Source organism: Oryx dammah, unplaced genomic scaffold (assembly GCF_014754425.2).
Source record: "Oryx dammah isolate SB20612 unplaced genomic scaffold, SCBI_Odam_1.1 HiC_scaffold_19, whole genome shotgun sequence".
NCBI classification, from domain to species: domain Eukaryota; kingdom Metazoa; phylum Chordata; class Mammalia; order Artiodactyla; family Bovidae; genus Oryx; species Oryx dammah.
In genome coordinates, this window is record NW_024070203.1 from 28193694 (window position 1) to 28212875 (window position 19182).

The 19182-nt window shown below is 44.6% G+C and overlaps 1 protein-coding gene across 1 annotated transcript in view; it reads right to left on the reverse strand.

Annotated features, from left to right (window-relative positions):
* The window catches only part of FER1L6 (fer-1 like family member 6), a 171101-nt gene that overhangs the window by 138300 nt on the left and 13619 nt on the right, over positions 1 to 19182 (reverse strand). The gene's annotated exons all lie outside the window — the stretch shown is intronic.

Genomic DNA, 19182 nt, shown 5'->3' on the forward strand with positions numbered 1-19182 from the left:
ACTGGAGTGAGTTGCCATCTCCTTCTCCAGGGGATCTTCCCGACACAGGGATAGAACCCACATCTCCTGCACTGGCAGACAAATTCTTTACCACTGAACCACCAGGGAAGCCCACCATATCCTGAACATGTTAATTAAAAGAAAAAACTGGATTGACGTTCTACGAATGTCCCTTAGGGCTCTCCACATTATAGGCTCAGCCCATTAATCCAGTATTTGACTTCCCATACTCTGTTCTCCAGTCCAGTGGACAGCTCCTCCTAAACTCATCACATGCTGTCCATGAACCTGATCTCACTCCAGGGCCTCCACTGAAGGTAACTTCTCCCATCTCTACTGTCAAGACCCACATCTTTCTTCTAGGAAAGTTCGGCTACCTCCTTTTATGTGAACAGTTCTTAGTTTTGTAAGGAGGAATTAAGTCACTCTTTCCTCTGGATTCCACTGGCCCTTTGTCCTTATTTCTATAATATGAAATCATTTATTATAGAGATCATAAGAGTTACTTGAAAATATCATTCTCTTTTATTAGAAGCTAAACTTTTGAAGGCAATAACCATGCCTGTTTTATGTCTGTACCTCCATAATGCCTGGCATAGGCTCAATGACTGTAGGACAGATAGACAGATAGATGAGCAGATAGAGCACACACAGAGAAAGCGCCACAAGAATTCACTGGAAGCTTTCTATCTCTATTTAAAAATGTAAAGTATCAGGGCCTTCCCTGGTGGTCCAGTGGTTAAGAATCCACCTTGCAATGCACGGGACTCTAGCTCTTCCCTGATCTGGGAAGATCCCACATGCCACAGGGCAGCTAAGCCCATGCACCATAACTACTGAGTCCACACCCTAGAGCCCACGCTCCACAAGAGAAGTCACCATGGCAAGAAGCCCTTGTACCACAATGAAGAGTAGCCCCTGCTCGTCACAACTAGAGCAAGCCTGTGTGCAGCAACAAAGACCCATCCCAGCCACAAAAGTTAAAAATATATTTTAAAAAATGTATCGTATCAGACAGAAAGGAGTTAAGACCATAATCAGAGCAGAGCATAATCAGAGTGGAGAACAATCTCAAAAGTCAGTGGCTAAGCCTTATCCTAATACTCACCTTGGAGCTAGGGAGAAAGAGGAAATTACTCATGCTGGTACTTGATATTTGTTCTCTGTTAAATGGCGCATCACCCCTAGCTGTCACCCAGCCTTGGTCTTCATCCATTTCTTAAAACCACTCCCTTTATCAACGCATCTTTCTTTTCTCTTTATCATGCCTGAATATTTTTTATCAGTTGGTCCTTTCTCTACTACCAGTCCCTTGGGAGTGATTGAAGGTGATTGAACAAAAGGTCATGGATTTTGTTTGTGGCCCAGGCCCTGTGGTAGACACTGGTGTACAAAGATAAATCCAACAGGGTCCTTAGCCTTAGAGGCACTGAAGTGTGGCTGGAACTGCAGATGCCTGGGGGGTTCATGATGAGGATGGCTGAATCTAGATTGTTGACCAATGCCCAATACCAAGACTAGAAAGTCATGAGGAAGGCCAGTGCTGGCCCAGGATGTGGCTGAAGCTGGAAGCCCGTCCCAGTTGAGCAGCCATGGTCTGAAATGGATAAGCATCCAAATACAAACCAGAGTGTTACAGTCTCAGGAAGTCCTGGGACATCCTTTATCACAGATTCCTTTTCAGTAGAAATACAGTTGAGAGTGATGGGAGCAAAATCTATGACTGTAAGTAAACTTATCTCTTTGCTTAATATTTAAAAACAGACTTCCCTGGTGGCAGTGGATAAGAATCCTACCACCAACACAGGAGACATGTGTTTGATCCCAGGTCCGGGAGGATTCCACATGCCTTGGAGCCACTGAGCCTGAGCATCACAGCTACTGAGCCTGTGCTCTAAAGCTGCAACTGCTGAGTCCCTGTGCCACAAGTACCAAAGCCCACGTGCCTAAAACCTGTGCTCTGCAACAAGAAAAGCCACTGCGGTAAGAAGCCTGTGCACTGCAACTAGAGGGTAGGCCCTGATCTCTGCAACTAGAGAAAGTCCGCATGCAGCAGTGAAGAACTGTTATAGCCAAAAATAAGTAAATAAAGCAGTGTGTACATGTCAAAAACATTTTTTTAAAGGTACAAAAATATTTAAAAGCAAAACTGTGCTTTATGCTCCCAGGGAAACAAGAGTAAGAAGGCTTGTCTCTACCAAAGACAAACTGACCACTCTTCAAACCTACTAAAGCAATGACTTTGAATGATAAAAGAAAATGTGACTTATTTGTAACCTATAAAGAAAGCTGAGCACAGAAGAATCGATGCTTTTGAACTGTGGTGTCGGAGAAGACTCTTGAGAGTCCCTTGGGCTGCAAGGAGATCCAACCAGTCCATCCTAAAGGAGATCACTTCTGGATGTTCATTGGAAGGACTGATGATGAAGTTGAAACTCCAATATTTTGGCCACCTCATGCGAAGAGTTGACTCATTTGAAAAGACCCTGATGCTGGAAAATATTGAAGGCAGGAGGACAACAGAGGATGAGATGGTTAGATGGCATCACTGATTCAATGGACATGAGTTTGGGTAAACTCCGGAGTTGGTGATGGACAGGGAGGTCTGGCATGCTGCAATTCATGGGGTCACAAAGAGTCGGACATGATTGAGCAACTGAGCTGAACTGAACTGAAGCTGGTAAAGCCAGTCATTCCCTTACGAATTGCTTATATGTATGTCCGTCCTCCCCATTAGGCAAGGTTGGGGCACACGTGTGCTTTGCATATACTAGGTCCTCAAGAGGTATTTGTTTGATAAAATATTTAATGAATAAGACTTTCAGCTGACAAGCCAACCCTAGCCTCAAAGACTACAGTGATGAGGAGTTTACTACTTCACAAATTGATGACTACAAATACTTCCAAAACACACAAGGGGGAGATGAAAACTTATATGCATTTTTCCAAGACAGAATAGTTCAGAGTGACTTATAACAGGACTATGCAGTTTCAGTCAGGAAGAGATGAAATAATAAAGCCATTTTCACTTCTATCTTTGGGCAGAATGACTACAGTAAAGATGCTGAGTGAAAGGAAGGATTGGAAAAAGAATTCTAGATATTTGGTTGAAGGGGTTATTAATGATCTCAAGCCAGGGTGTCTACCCAGGGGGTCAAGGTAGGAGGAAGTAAAGAAAGATCAAAATGGCCCAATCTGCCATCTTCCCTCCACCCCTTCAATCTGAGGGGCTTCATAGTCACCTGTTTTCTGTGTTAAGGAGTTTAAGGAATGCATAAATAAACTTTTCAAGTTTGAAAACTGCTCTTCAAGACTAGCCTACTTATTCGACAAATAGAGAAACTAAGACCCAGGGGAAAAAGCTAAGACCTACGAACCAGATCAAGGTCATATTTGCTTATTGAAATTGCTGGGGCTTCTGAGTACCCATTTATTCCCATATTTACCCCCCAGGAATGCTAAGACTTCAGCAAGTGTGGACTTCCACAACCCTTCCTCTCCAAACACAGGTGGGGCAAAAGCTGATAACAGACCACACCTGCATTAAGTAGGTGACTAAGGAAGGAGAACCTCCTGCACAGCCCGGGGAGCTCTATTCAGAGCTCCGTGGTGACCTGAACGCGAAGGAAACCCAATAAAGAGGGGATGTATGTGTACGGAGAGCTGATTCACTCCGCTGCACAGCAGAAACTAACACAACATTAAAGCAACTATATTCCAATAAAAATTAACTTAAAATAAATAAATGAAAAAAATGGCCTTTATTCTTCCACAGAGCTCTCCTTCAGAACTCCTGTGCATTACAGAAAATAGGCCAAGGGGTCAACTACAATAACCTAACCACTTTCCTCTGTCTACTTATAAAAGTCAAATGAAAAGAATTTCACAACTGATAAAAGCAAAAGCACATCAAGGCTGCAAATGAAAGGCTACAGTACTTCAGATATGACCTCCATAGGATCCCATCTCCTTTACATGCTTGAATTCTTTAATGGCTTCTGCAACCATGAATGAGGAGGGAAAATCTGCTTCACTCAGCTGATGAGTTCCCAAAGTAAGGACTTTAACTACAGCAGTCGAGTGACGCTCTCTTGTCAGGTAAAACTTGAACTATAGGGAGGCAAGTCAATGCAATGACTCACAAACAGCTTCCAGTCAGCCAGACCCCGAACAGATCACAGAGGAAAAAAAATCCCCACCAGAAATTCATCGCTTCTGTTTTCACGGATATCCTGCATAGAAGGGAATGAGCCTGAAGGGTCATCTCTCAGCTCATGCAACCAGACAGAGCACTGAAGGCATTTTGGAGAGGTTTTGTAGAACAGCTCGTCTCGAGGGAGTCTTGTGTATGAGATTTACAGGGTCTCAGGAACAACAGAATGCCATCAACTGTCTCTCCGGCACTCAGCCAAGACGTTCTTGAAGGCTCTGCTGGGTTTCCTTTGAAATTACTTTTGCAAAAGCTGAAGTTTGAGCTTCTTGGCTGGGAAGAAAAAAACCCTCTCCAGGAGTAACTGTCCTTGGGGTTTGAGCCTCAGTTCAGAGTCCCAAACTGGCAGGGGCATCCCAGTCCTGTCCCTCCCAGTCTCCACCTGGAAACCCTGATAGAAGAGGTCTAAACCCTAATAGAAGAGGTATAAAGTTATATTGAGTCCTTGACCCCAGACTTGACACTCTCAGTAAAGACTTTCCCATATAAACAATGATGAAAAATTCATTTACTTCCAATCCTCTCTAGGAGCGATATCTGAAGTGGAGAAGATTATATTGAACTCATATGTGCTTGCCCAGTTGTAAGTTGTGTCTGTTTGTGACCCATGTACTGTTACCCACCAGGCTCTTCTGTCCGTGGGATTTCCCAGGCAAGAATACTGGAGTGGGTTACCATTTACTACTCCAGGGGATCTTCCCAACCCAGGGATCATTGCATTGGCAGGTGAGTTCTTTACCACGGAGCTACCAGGGAAGCCTCTACTTACTCCTGCTTAAAATCCCAGTTTACACAGTAATGAATATCACAAGCATAAAACAAAGTTGCAGTGGAGCCCAGAGCCGAAGAGGTACATGGGGACTCTGGGTCCTACCTGGACCACACTCTTCCCTCCCCCTAGCACTTTGTCACATGTGGGACCCTAACAGAAGCTCTGTGAGGAGACAGAGCATGGCAGTCTTTCCACGGCATCCTGGGAAGAACATAGGCTCATATCTAACCTTGGCCTCTGCTTTATAATCCATGCAACCTGAAGCAAATGACATAACTCCTCTATGCCTCCATTTCCTCATCTGTGAAACAGATATTAAAAAATATCTACTTCACAAAGTAACAAGGATTGAGTTTATATATGAAAAGCCCTTAGATCAGCTCCTGGCAAATAAAAGAAAATAGCTACTATGATTCTTAATTCAAGTCAAGAAAATTGAAGCTCAGAGAGGTTAGGCAACTCGCTCAAAGTCACCCGGCTACAAACTGGCCAAGCTGGGGACAGAGTTGAGTCTCCCACACCCAGCTGAATGCTTTTGCTTCTAGACCATTCTGGGATTAATCCATTGTACAGTGTTTAATTTATTCAGTAGAGTCATCCATTTCATTATTGAGTGGTATTATTCAAAGTGCTCTGGGGAAATCTTAATAGCTGCTGTTCATTAAGCTTGTGAAAGAGTGAAGGCAGGAGGAGAAGGGGACAACAGGATGAGATGCTGGATGACATCACCAACTCGATGGTCATGAGTTTCAGCAAGTTCCAGGAGTTGTTGATGAACCAGGAAGCCTAGCATGGCTGCAGTCCATGGGGTCGCAAAGAGTCGGACATGACTGAGCAACTGAACTGAATGGATTAAGCATGTAGGATAAGTCAGGCATTGGCTTAAGGTCCTGCATATAGTTTTTTCATTTAGTTGTCCCAATAACCATCTGACAGCAGTGTTCAATCCCTTTTACAAATGTGAAAACTAAAGTGTAAGAGGTTAAGTAACTCACCTAAGATCCCACAGCTCTAAGCTGCAACCAAGCTCCATCCAACCTCCACTCTGTACCTCCTCCCAAATACCAATTAGAGCCACAGCTTTAACAAAAGGGCAATCCTCCCTTCCCAAGTGCTAAACCCCACAGCTCAGAGAGGTGTGGAAACTTGCCTACAGCCACACAGTATCCATTGCTGAAGCCCAGCCTCTTTGCACTCTGAGACCTCACCCATCTTGACTCAAGTCTCTAAGCACAAACACAGGAGCCACAACCCAGAGGGCTCCCAACAGCCCAGACTGCAACTGAGTCCTGTTCAGTCACAAGAAAAAGAGCAACTGGTCTCACCTTGACCACTGAGGGCTTCTAACCGTGCCTAGAAGTACTCGTGCTCACTATCTTCTTGGACTCAATGCAGGGCCAGAGGCACAGTGTCCAGAACTGGTCTTGGGAGAAGAAAGGCTCCCCTCTAGCATGGGGTGGGTCTCTAGATTGCCTCTGGAGGGGCGGGCATCTCCCCGGAAATGCCCTTTCCGCTGTGTCCACCTGGTAGCTCCCTATCTGAAACCCAGTGCCTGCTGCTTGGCTTGGCCGCAAGAGCCCAAGACTCTGATCCGCAAACACAGCAGCTCAGAGCAGATCCTGAGGGGAGGGGCCACTGGCTTTATTCCAAGTCAGGTAGCCACAGGTGGATCGAGACTCAAAGAAACCCCAGCTCCAGACAGTGCCAAAGCCTTGGATACTTTCTCGCCACCATCCAGCCATCCAAGTTGGGTTTTTGGTCATTTTCACCATCCTCTGCTCCTTTGTAATATGTTTTTTCACTTTCAGTTCAGTTCAGTTGCTCAGTCATGTCAGCCTCTTTGCGACCCCATGGACTGCAGCACGCCAGGCCTCCCCGTCCCTCAACTCCTGGAGCTTGCTCAAACTCATGTCCATCGAGTCAGTGATGACATCCAAACCATCTCATCCTCTGTCGCCCCCTTCTCCCACATACTCCCACACATACTCCCACAAGGAAAGTGTTTTCACTTTACTTGAGGCCAGTTCTAGATACTTTAACAAGTATTATCCCATTTAAGTCCCACAACAGCCCTCATAGGTAGGTACAGTTATTGCACCCAATTTATGAATGGTGAAACTGAGTCACAGAGGGACTGGTAAGTGCTGGGGTTTGAACGAAGGCCACCAGTCCTGAATATTCATTGGAAGGACTGACGCTGAAGCTGAAGCTCCAGTACTTTGGCCACCTGACGCGAAGAGCCGACTCATTGGAAAAGACCCAGATGCTGGGAAAGATTGGGGGCAGGAGGAGAAGGGGGTGACAGAGGATGAGATGGTTGGATGGCATCACTGACACGGACTCAATGGACTTGAGTCTGAACAAACTCCAGGAGACGGTGAAGGACAGGGAAGCCTGGCAGGCTACAGCCCATGGGGTCACAAAGATTCAGACACAGCTTAGTGACTGCACAACACCACCAACTACCCTCAGAGCCTGTGCTCTCAGGCTCTCCAGCCTGCTGTCTCCTCTCTGGCATTTCATCGGAACTTGTAGTATGATGTTATTTCAAGAAGTCAAGTTTAGAAAGGAGAAAAATAAATTTTAAAAAGGCATTTTGGTGGGTCAAATGTCTCAGAAGTCATGGCCTGTAGTGGGCTGAATGGTGGTGCCCCAAAAGATATATGCACATTCTGAAAACTGTGAATGTGCCCTTATTTGCAAAAAAAAAAAAAAGAGGACTCTTTGAAGATGTAATTAAGTTCTAGATTACCACCGTGCCGTGCTGTGCTAAGTCTCTTCAGTCGTGTCCGACTCTTTGGGACCATATGGACCATAGCCCACCAAGCTCCTCTGTCCATGGGATTCTCCAGGCAAGAACATTGGAGTGGGTTGCATGCCCTTCTCCAGGGGATCTTCCTGACCCAGGGACTGAACCCACGTCTCTTGCATCTCCTGCGCTGGCAGGCGGGTTCTTTACCACTAGTGTCACCGGAGAGTGGGGACTAAATCCAATGACAAGTGTCCTTACAGGAAGCAGAAAAGGAGAAGACACACCGAGAAGGCCACGTGAAGACGGAGAGACTGGAGTGATGTGGCCCCAAGCCAAGGAACACCTAGAGATACCAGAAGCAGGAAGAGGAAGGATTCTCCCAGAGCCTTCAGAGGGAGCATGGTCCTCTCAGCACCTTGAATGCAGACTTCCGGCCCCAGACCTGGGAGAGGACACTTTTCTGTTGATCTAAGCCTCCCAAGTCCATGGTTGTTTGTGTAGCAACCTCAAGAAACTGACCCACTACCCTTTGTTACTTCCTCTGGCACTTTCAAAAAAAAATTTATTTATTTGGGTTGTACTGGGTCATAGTTGTAGTATGTGGGATCTAGTTTCCTGATCAGAGATGGAACCCAGGCCCCCTGTGTTGGGAGCTCAGAATCTTACCCACTGGGAAGTCCCCTCTTGCACTTCTTGATGGCGCCACAGGAAAGGAGAAAAAAGTTGGGTTCTTTATACTGATCCCTCATGGGGAAGGCTAGGAGGTTGATGCCTATGGACCAGGCAGTGATGTAAGAGTCTCTGAGAGACAGGACAGGAAGACACGGGATAGGGAGAAGGTTTTGCAAGTGAGGACTGAACCAGTTACATAGTAACTCACAAGGCAACCTCATTCAAGAGCCCCAGCTGAGCCCTCACTGTCCCCAAAGAAGTGGTCTGTGACTCGGGGGTTCACAGATGGGGAACATGTTTCCTAATGCACGCCTTCTTCCCTTTTTGGTCATTGTGAACTTAACCCCAATCAGAAGCAAATATGTCAGAGATCCCTGAGCTCCAACCTCAGGTGTTATAGATGGGGAAAGTGACGACTAAAAAGGTGATGTGGTCTGAGGTCACACAGCCAATCATGGAACCATCAGAGCTGGAACCTCGCCTCCTGATCCCTGATCCTTTCAAGGGAGCAAAACCTCCTCCCCTTGTCTGATCTGTTCTTCACAAAAGAAGACCTGTAGCAGCTCTTACCTGAGCTCAATAGTCCCATGGGCCCTCAAGGGTTCTCTAGCTAAAACTCACATTTCTCCTCCTAGAATTTAAGTTCATTCCTCCTTATTTGCAGAATGACAGTCTTGCCATGCAGCTGTTATGTCTGACTCAGATACAAGTACACATCATAACAACAGAAGTCAGCTGGCTACACAGTCATAAAGGTTTGTTGATTGTTCATCACAGGGAAAAACCCAGAGCTTTATTTCTCTGCTTTATCTCTGCTGCTTTCTCTCTCTGCTCTGACCATCTTCCTTTGGCAACTTGACTGGAACATGCCCCTCCCTCAGGGTTTCTGCACATGACCTTCTCTGTGCCTGGAATCCATATGCCCTCACACACCTCTTCACCCTATTGACTCCATCCTGCCCCTTAGAAGGATGCCACTTAACACCCCAGATACTCCCCCCCTCCTCCTCCTCAGCAGGTCCTCGTGTTTCTCATGCTTTTTCTTTTCAACACTTATCATAGTTTGTCATTTTATTTTTACATAATTTTTTTTCACCAGCATCCCTTAGACCAAAAGTTCCATTAAGGTAGAAACTCTCTCTGGTTGATTCCTGCACCCAGCACATCTAATACGTTCATTAGTTCATTCAACAAACATTTGAATGCTGAAAATGCTGAGCTGGTGCAAAGCAATGTAGAAAGAAGGAAAAGACAAAACTGTGAGTTCTCAGGAAATAGAACCAAACAGATGAGATATAGTCAGCTCCTTAAGAAATTACCCAGTCACACTTCACCCCCACTATCCACTTCCCTCATTCCTGTGCCTGCCCCTTAAACATTTTAGCCCCAACACATTCTTCTCCAAAAGGGGGAAAGGATGAGTTGGTAAAACTCAAAGGGTTCAATAATGTAACTGATAGACAACTCTAGGAAATGAACTTCAGAGGAGTGATGCTGTAAAGTTATCTAAAAAGAAGATTAGGAATTGTCTTAATTCAGTTGGCTTCAGAATTATTTTAGAAATTCTCAAAAGAAAGGCTATATTGCAAAACAAGAAGGTTACAAAACTCTCCTCCAGCCTTCCCCACTCTGGGAAGAATAATGCCCTTTGCACGAAGCTGCTACGTCAATTCCAAATCCAAGTGCAGATCATATCAACAGAAATCATCCTCCACCCTCCCCCATGCTTTGCCTCCTGCCATGTGGCCTTCTGCCAGAGGGAATAAATTTCAGTGTCTACAATCATTATCCCACATACCATCTCAGTCATGGAGTATTTCCTTGGAGAACTCTCAAAAGTTGTTATCATGATTCAGCAAACATTTACTCATTACCTATTAGATGCCCAGCACTGCAGTGGGCCTATGGGAAATACAGAGCGAACTGGGAAAGACAAATGTGGTCAAGGAGCACAACGACTTTTTAACAGCTAACACATTTGAAGAGGCTTCGGTCACTCCATCGTAATATTATTTTCTATTTCTAGAGTGCTTCATAGATTACAAAGAACTTTTACATACAGCATGTGTCACAGCAGTCGTGTGACATAGAAAGGTTTCTCTCTTCATTGATAGATTAACCATTTAGTTTCCGAGCCTGGAATGACTTACTCAAGTTTGCACAGTTAAAAATGGCCAAAACTGGAAAACATGGTAGTCATGAAAAAGTGCCACTCAGGTCTCTGGCTACACGAAGCATAATTCACTGACAGTCCTAGCTCCTGTATTTCTGATTCACTGCTGTGTCACACTGAGATCATGCTACCCAGCAAATGAATAAGCACTGCAAATGAGCTAGTCCTATAAAACATGATACTCTTCTAGTGGATGACTTGAGTCACAAGAGTCCCTATTGGCCTGGAGGAAAATTTTTTTTGGAAGATTCTTTCTATTCAATTCCCCTTCCTTCCTGCTCTTCATCACAGGAGTCAGGTTTGCATCATAGTCTGAAAACTCTCTGCCTTCTGGTACTCCTTCCTCTTTACCCCTCCCATGCATCAGTGCTAAGCTGCTTCCAGTCGTGTCTGACTCTTTGCAACCCAGAGACTGTAGCCCGCCAGGCTCCTCTGTCCATGGGATTCTCCAGGCAAGAATACTGGAGTGGGTTGCCATGCCCTCCTCCAGGGGATCTTCTTGATCAGGGATGAAACCTGCGTCTCTTATGTCTCCTGCATTGGCAGGCATGTTCTTTGCCACTAGCGCCACCTGCGAAGCGCTATCTTTCCCATAAATTTCCCAAATAAACAGGGTTTTTTGGACACACCAAGTGACATGCAGGATCTTAGTTCCCTGGCCAGGGTTTGAACACCAGCCCCCTGCAGTGGAAGCTCAGAGTCCTAACCACTGGACCACCAGAGAATTCCTTCTCCAAATAAATTTGATCACACCAGTGCCATCTTGGAATCTGCTCTTTGGAGGACCCACTCTAACAGACTCTAAATCTAGGTTTTATCATTCAGAACTGGCCCTTACACAAATAAAGAGATTTTATTTTGATATACATTTGGAAAATTCTGGAGTGGCCCATTTTACAAGACTTAGATTCAAAAATAATACACTGAGATGAAATAAGACTCCTCAAAAGCACAAAAGAACTACAGAGTAGCTCTCAATTTGATTTAAAAGCAAAACTTTTAAAGTCAATTTCCCTGAATTGGTGACTAAAATATTGGAACTCAAATCACAGTTTGAGAAATCCTGCTAATAAGTAGAGACCCTCCAACAAATGGACACCTATTGCCTTCTCTGTCAACATTATTCAGTTCAGTTCAGTTGCTCAGTCGTGTCTGACTCTTTGCGACCCCATGAACCACAGCACACCACACCTCCCTGTCCATCACCAACTCCCAGAGTTCACCCAAACCCATGTGCATCGAGTCGGTGATGCCATCCAACCATCTCATCCTCTGTCATCCCCTTCTCCTCCTGCCCTCAATCTTTCCCAGCATCCAGGTCTTTTCAAATGAGTCAGCTCTTCGCATCAGGTGACCAAAGTATTGGAGTTTCAGCTTCAACATCAATCCTTCCAATGAACACCCAGGACTGATCTTTAGCATGGACTGGTTGGATCTCCTTGCAGTCCAAGGGACTCTCAAGAGTCTTCTCCAACACCACAGTTCAAAAGCATCAATTCTTCTGCTACTTTATAGTCCAACTCTCACATCCATACATGACCACTGGAAAAACCATAGCCTTGACTAGACAGACCTTTGTTGGCAAAGTAATGTCTCTATTTTTGAATATGCTGTCTAGGTTGGTCATAACTTTTCTTCCAAGGAGTAAGCGTCTTTTAATTTCATGGCTGCAATCAGCATTATTAAAAAGCCTCAAAATGATGGTTTGATATTCGCTTTTTTTGCTGTGCCCAAATGGATGACAAAAAGTGGGAGGAAAAAGCAAGGGACCCAGGAAAACCTCAAGCAATGTAATCTTCCCTGGAAGAGTAGGAAATTCATTATCCTTTATATTAAAGCTTTGCTCCTATGTTTAGCAAATGGTGTGATTTTGATTTCTTAAAATAGGTGTCATCTTTAAGAGATGGGTGAACTGAATAAAATAAGAAACATAAGCAGTGGATTCTTTTTTTATAACTTTCTTTTTTCTTTTTAAAATTAGGACATAATTGCTTTGCAATGTTGTGTTAGTTTCTGCTGTACAATGAAGTGAATCATCTATATGTGTACATATATCTCCTCCCTGTTGAGCCTCCTTCCCACCCCACCCTCCGGCATCCCACCCCTCTAGGTCATCACGGAGCACAGCAGTGAGCTCCCTGTGCTAGCGGCAGCTTCCCACTAGCTATTTACACACCGTACTGTGAATACGTCAATGCCACTCTCCCGATTCGTCCCACCCTCCCCTCCCTCAGCTGTGTCTACATGTTAGTTGTGCACATGCGTGTCTCTGTTTCTACCCTGGAAATCAATTCATTTGTACCATTTTTCTAGATTCCACATATATGTGTTAATATGCAATTCTAAACTGTCTATAGATCTTAATACTGGACCTATTATTGTGGGTATTACCCTGTTGTTTAATTGATATCAAATGTTTCCACTCAGTGTTGAAAGTCGGTAATTGTACCTCAACTCCCTGGTGGCTCAGCTGGTAAAGAATCCGCCTGCAATGTGGGAGACCTGGGTTTGATCCCTGGGTTGGGAAGATCCCCTGGAGAAGGGAAAGGCTACCCACTCCAGTATTCTGGCCTGGAGAATTCCAAGGACTGTATAGCCCATTGGGTCACAAAGACTCAGACATGACTGAGCGACTTTCGCTTCACCCCTTCATGATTCAACAACTGAACGAAAAGGAAATAAATCCACTCTTACAAATTGTGCTACAGTTTTTCTGTAAACTTCCTGGAGATGCAGCCACTCAGTACACTGGAAGCTTAGTAGGAAAAGATATTGATTTCTATGTACCAAGCAGGTGTTCCGTGTGTAAACAGTTAGGTGAGAGTCATCTAAAAGGGCACATTAGAGTGAGTCACTGAGGGACAAGAGAGCTAACAAGAGTCTACGTGGGATTCCGTCTTCTTGAATTCTACGAGTGTTCCTTCTTCTCCCTTCTTGAGATGTACAGTAATGAAAAGAAAATGTTCTTGGCAAGATAGAAAGGGGAAACCAACTAACTGCTTTTGATTACCTGTCATTGAAATAGGGAACAGAAACATCATTTTGAAACCTATGAGTCAACACAAGTCACCAGGTGGAGGAATACAGGGAAATTAGCTCAGGGTAGCAGGAATCCGTTGAAGCAGAGAGGGAGTAGATGAGTCTACAAAGTGAAGCAGCAAGAAAGAGCCAGAGGAAACCTCCTAATGTCCAGGGGCTGATGGGAACCCTGAACAGCGCAATAGTTCCCGAGCAATGCTTGCATCCCTAAAGGGGTGGTGGGGGCGGGGGGTGCTCTGTCAACATTTCTGCTCACCCACAAGGGTGCTTGCTGGAATCAACTCCACATGTAATAATCGTGTTAAGAGTAAGAATAAAAATAATGGCAGGACTTCTCTGGTAGCCCAGGGGTTAAGAAACCACCTGCCAATACAAGTGATATGGGTTCCATCCCCGGTCCAGGAAGATCCCAAATGCCTCAGGGCCACTACTGAGCCTGCGCCGCCTAGAGCCTGTGCTCCGCAACAAGAGAAGCCATCGCAATGAGAAGCCCGTGCACTGCAGCTAAACAAAGGCCATGCGCAACCAAAAATAACGAATTTAATTTCAAAAGTAATAATGGCTGGGACTTCCCTGGTGGTCCAGAGGTTAAGAATCTGGCTTGCAGTGCAGGGGAAGCCTGTTCAATACTTGGTCAGGGAACTAAGATCCCACATGCCAAGAAGCAAGTAAGCCCCCAGCGCCCAAACTAGAGACCATGTGCTACAATGAAAGAGCCCACGTGACACAATGAATGAAGATCCTGTGGGCCAATGCAGCAGAAAAAATAAATATTTAAAAGAAAAAAATTTTAATAATAATGGCAGTTATGAATTTGAGCATTTTAATATGCCAGGAACTGTGGCAAACACCTTTACACTCTTATCTCATTTCATCCTCAGAACAACTCTGTAAAGTATCTACCACTGTCTCTATTTTACAGATAAAGAAACAGATTATCAGAGAGCTTAAGCTGATTTGGCCAGGATCCGCCATCCTGAAGATAGCCAAGACTTGACTCTGAACTTCTGCCCAAAAGGTCCACACTTCACTGCTTCCCTATCCCATATTCGATATATCCATAAGACATGTTCCACCCCTGGGGGTAACCTGCATGTTATTGTGTTCTGTGCAATTGAAAAAACCCGAGTCACAGTTAGACTGCACAGCAGAGGGGAATCATAACCAAAACTAGCTGGAGGACAAGTGCCTTTCTGGAAAATACTATTACGTTGTAAGAGACCCAGGAGAAATATACCATCCTCTTTATAGACTGCTGTACAGTGAAAAATGGATGACTCTGACTCCATGTAACTGTAAAATTCTCATAGATTGAAAGCGCATTTGAGAACAGTTGCTATCACCATTGATTTCTTCCCAAGCATACTGAAAAGCTCTTAGAGGAGATACAGGATACATTTCACTTTTCTTGCCCCCATCATCCCATCCATTGTAGGCATCCAATTAATATTATATAGAAAGTTTTGAAACTCTGATAGATTATCTGTGTCTGCAAGAGGCAAGACAAAGGAGAACAGTAGTGTGTGTATTTGCTGAGTCAACTGCTGAATATTCCCAGGAAGCTGACTTTCTAAAGCTTGAACACTACATATCTGTTTTATTAATAGTCACTCTCTTCTCCTAACAATGGGAAGGCCAGAAAATGTGAGGCGGTTGGGTACAAGTGAATGGATGTCATGTCACTAGGACCCTCATTTTGCTTAGAAAATTCACTGCTGTTTATTGAAAAGATCAGGCTGCAATCAGCTTTTATTTAAAAATATCAATGCACTTTCCAGACTCAAAGGGCAACATCATAATTAACTAAGTTGGTAATACTAAAGGGCTTTGAGCCTCTATGGTGAAAAAGTAGGGCACCATATTATGGGCTCGAAACTAGCTGGTCTTCATCTCTTCCCCAGGACCTGGCCTTCTCATCGAACTTGGGGAGTGTGGGCCAGCTTCTGAGCTTCTGTCCTTGAAACAACTGGGAGGGTTCAGAGCAATTTTGAAGCATGTGGGCAGTTGGCTTGGAACATCCCAACTGGCACGCATCCTAGTGTAACATCAGGCCACTGGTGACATGGCCACTGGCTCCTTCCAACCAAGTGGCTAATCTTCTTCCCATCCTCATACACGGGTCTATTGCTTTCTTTCCACACACTCAACTGGCATTGCAAGTTCTTTAAGGGATGCTTGCCAGGTAACATACAAACTGTCTAGAAGTCTCTAACCCAAAATGTCTCTGCCTTGATGAAACATTTTGACATTTGACTTTTTTTTTTTTTTTGCATCAGCTGGTTTGGGGGATTTTTTTCACCTCATCATCTTCTCTATTATTCTTTTACTGTCTACCTTTACTGAATCCTCATCTCTACAGATATGAGAGTAGAAGACGTTTGTGTGCTAAGTCGGTTCAGTTGTATCCGACTCTTTGAGACCCTGTAGACTGTAGCCCGCCAGGCTCTTCTGTCCATGGGATCCTCCAGGCAAGAATACTGGAGTGGGTTATCATGCCCTCCTCCAGGGGACCTTCCTGACCCAGGGATTGAATCCAAATCTCATTATGTTTCCTGCTGATACCACTTACACCTGTTTAAACTGGTGCAAAGCAAAGAGATAATTTCATAACTGGTTTGCTGCTCTCCTGGTGTCATCTGGGAAACAAGAGTTCAAATCCCTGGATGAAATTGTTTTCCTAGTGGGTTTAATTACCATATGCTTCCCATCTCCCATCACCATGGATACATGCCAGGGGTCATGTTGACAAGATGTCCATGAATCTGCACTTGCCCGAGCCCACAGGTCTGCCTATCACCAGCAGCGTCTACACTCAGCCTCCTCTCACAGAAAACAGTGACTTTCCTAGGACCCATTTCTGGAGCTTCAGTGATCAATAGGACCATTCCAGAACCTGCTAGGTCTTTCTCAAAGTTCCAGGATATGTTTGTCAGTGTTAAAGCTGGGAAATGATTTTTACCTTCCTGCTTTTCTAACATAATTACAAGAGGTTAGATAGGAACCTGGGAAGTCTCATTCCAGAAAGAAAGAAACTGCTAAAAAAAAAAACTGATGGGGGCATGTGGAAAGGACACAGGAGCCAAGCTAAAGGGGCTTTCTCTGGAAAAATAGGAGACAATTTGAGTATCAAAATCAATAACAGGAATGGATTATAACACATTAGATAACAACCTGAAAACCCATATTAATACTGAAAAGGGGAAGGGCTAGACGAAGGAGAGAGAGGGGAAATCTCTTTTTATACTCAGAGTAATAATAGAAAGTAAGATTTTCATCCTAGCACGCATGCTCAGTTGCTCAGTCATGTCCAACTCTTTGAGACCCCATGGACTGTAGCCTGCCAGGCTCCTCTGTTCATAGACTTCTCCAGGCAAGAATACTAGAGTGGGTTACCGTTCCCTTCTCCAGGGGGCCTTCCTGACCCAGGGATCAAGCCCATGTCTCCTGCATTGCAGGTGGATTCTTTACAGTATGAGCCACCAGAGAAGTCTTTTCATCCTTAGAGTGAGCACTAGCTAAGAATCATCAGTGAAGGCTAAAGCCTCTTCCCACGTCCCCTAAATTTATGCTTATCCCACCAGCCTGCTGAACGTGCCCTGTGTCTGTAACTAGGAAACAGTTCACTACTCTCCTCTCCATAACTGCCCACACTTAATGGGTTAAGTCCCTGCTCTATTGAGATGGCAAGAATCTCTAAGGGGAGAAAAAGACAGTAATATTTCATAGCACACAATGAATTGTTGAGGATGCCATGTGAAATTTGTGGATGGAAACTGCCATCCTAGGTGCTCTTCAAATTCATCCTTAAAAAAAAATTGTCTCTGCGGCTCCTCAGATAGGCCTTTTCCAGTGGTGGCCTCTGGAACTGGATTTGACAGTTGGCAAAGGGATTCACAAAGGATTTTTAACCCAAATCCTGCTCTACTAACTGTCTTTTGTCTTTGTAACACAAGATTTATTTTCTCACAGCAGGTGTGTACACAACAAAGGAATGTCAATGGAACCAAGAGAGGTCTAGACACACTACCCACAGATCAGACCCACAGTAAACACCTCTCTCAATCACATGAAGAGGAAGTGGATGAAAAGGGAGCTGATTCTTGGGAATAATTTCCTACAAGCTTCTTTGTTAGGAAGGAGGTCAGCCTGGGGTCAAACTCGTGCACTGACCTTGTGTGCAAAGTATAGGTGGGGCTTTTGCTACACAAAGCCCTGGTTATTCAGGAGAACAGCGACTCAGGAAGTTCACAAATTCCCAGATTAAATGCTCATTAACAAATCATTTTCTGGGACTTTTGCTGTGGTCAGGGGTTAGGAATCCTGCCTGCCAGTGCAGCAGGTCCTGGTTCAGTCCCTGGCAGGAGAATTAAGGTTCCACATGCCAACTAAGTGCCTCAACTAGAGAGCCTGTGCATCACAGCTAGAGACAAGCCCAGGCACCACAGCAGAAGATCTGCTTGCCACAACTGAGACCTGAAAAAGTCAAAACTAAAATTTAAAACCTTAAAAAATAAAAACAATCCTAAACAACTTCCTCATAGAATGCATTTAAGAAGAGATGGGGAAAATGCCAGCAAGGGCTCAGGATCCTCAATGAGAGTGACCACCAGGGCGAGAACCAAGACAACCGTGGGGGTGTTAAGGGTGGGTATTGTCTGAGAACTGTCTCCCAAGTCAGCCTCAAGGAGGAAGCTCAATCCACACCTCTTCACAAAGGCAAAATGAAACAGGACTTCAGTCTGGGTCGTTGAAGGACCTTCTCAGATTGCTAAGTGAGATTAGTAAGAAGCGCATCTGTTTGTTGAGGTGAGTCTTACCACTTTCCTGGCACTCTTACACGTGGACCATTGCGGCTGGTTCCAAGTGACCTCTGAAGTGGGTACAGTGTCCTTTCTGTTTTAAAGATGAGAAAACTGAGGGGGCCTAGAGATCTGCCTAGTGGGGGTCACTCGGACAGTAAATGGTGGAAAGGGAATTCAAACCCAGGCAGCCAAGCCTTCATGGAGTCCACGAGCTTAGTCACCACACCCTCCAGTCCAAGTCATGAGTGCCCCTCACTCACTGTGAAGCTCTGCCTCCTTCTCTGACTTCAAGGCCCTGCTCAAATGAATGGCTTCTTCCTCTCCATCAGAGGACACATATAAATACAAACACAAATATAAATACAAGCATAATACAATCTCTTATGGCATTGTTAGTTCATTTATTCTTTTTTAAAAAATACTTTATTTTAGGAGTTGTTCAAATGTCCTTTTTTATGTTAGTTTGTGTAGTGAGTTTTTTTTTTAATTATTAATCATTTATTTGACTGCACCAGGTCTTGGCTGTGGCACACAGGATTTTTGATCTTTAGCTGTGGCATGCAAACATTAGTTGCAGCCTGTGGGACCTAGTTCCCTGCCTAGGGATTGAACTCAAACCCTCTGCATTAGGAGCTCAGAGCCTTAGCTGCTGGGTCACCAGGGAAGTCCCTTCATTGATTCTTTATAGATACCAAGGGTACACAAGACACAAAATATAAAACCAGGGAGGGAAGGAAATATGGTTATAAAACCATAAAAGGT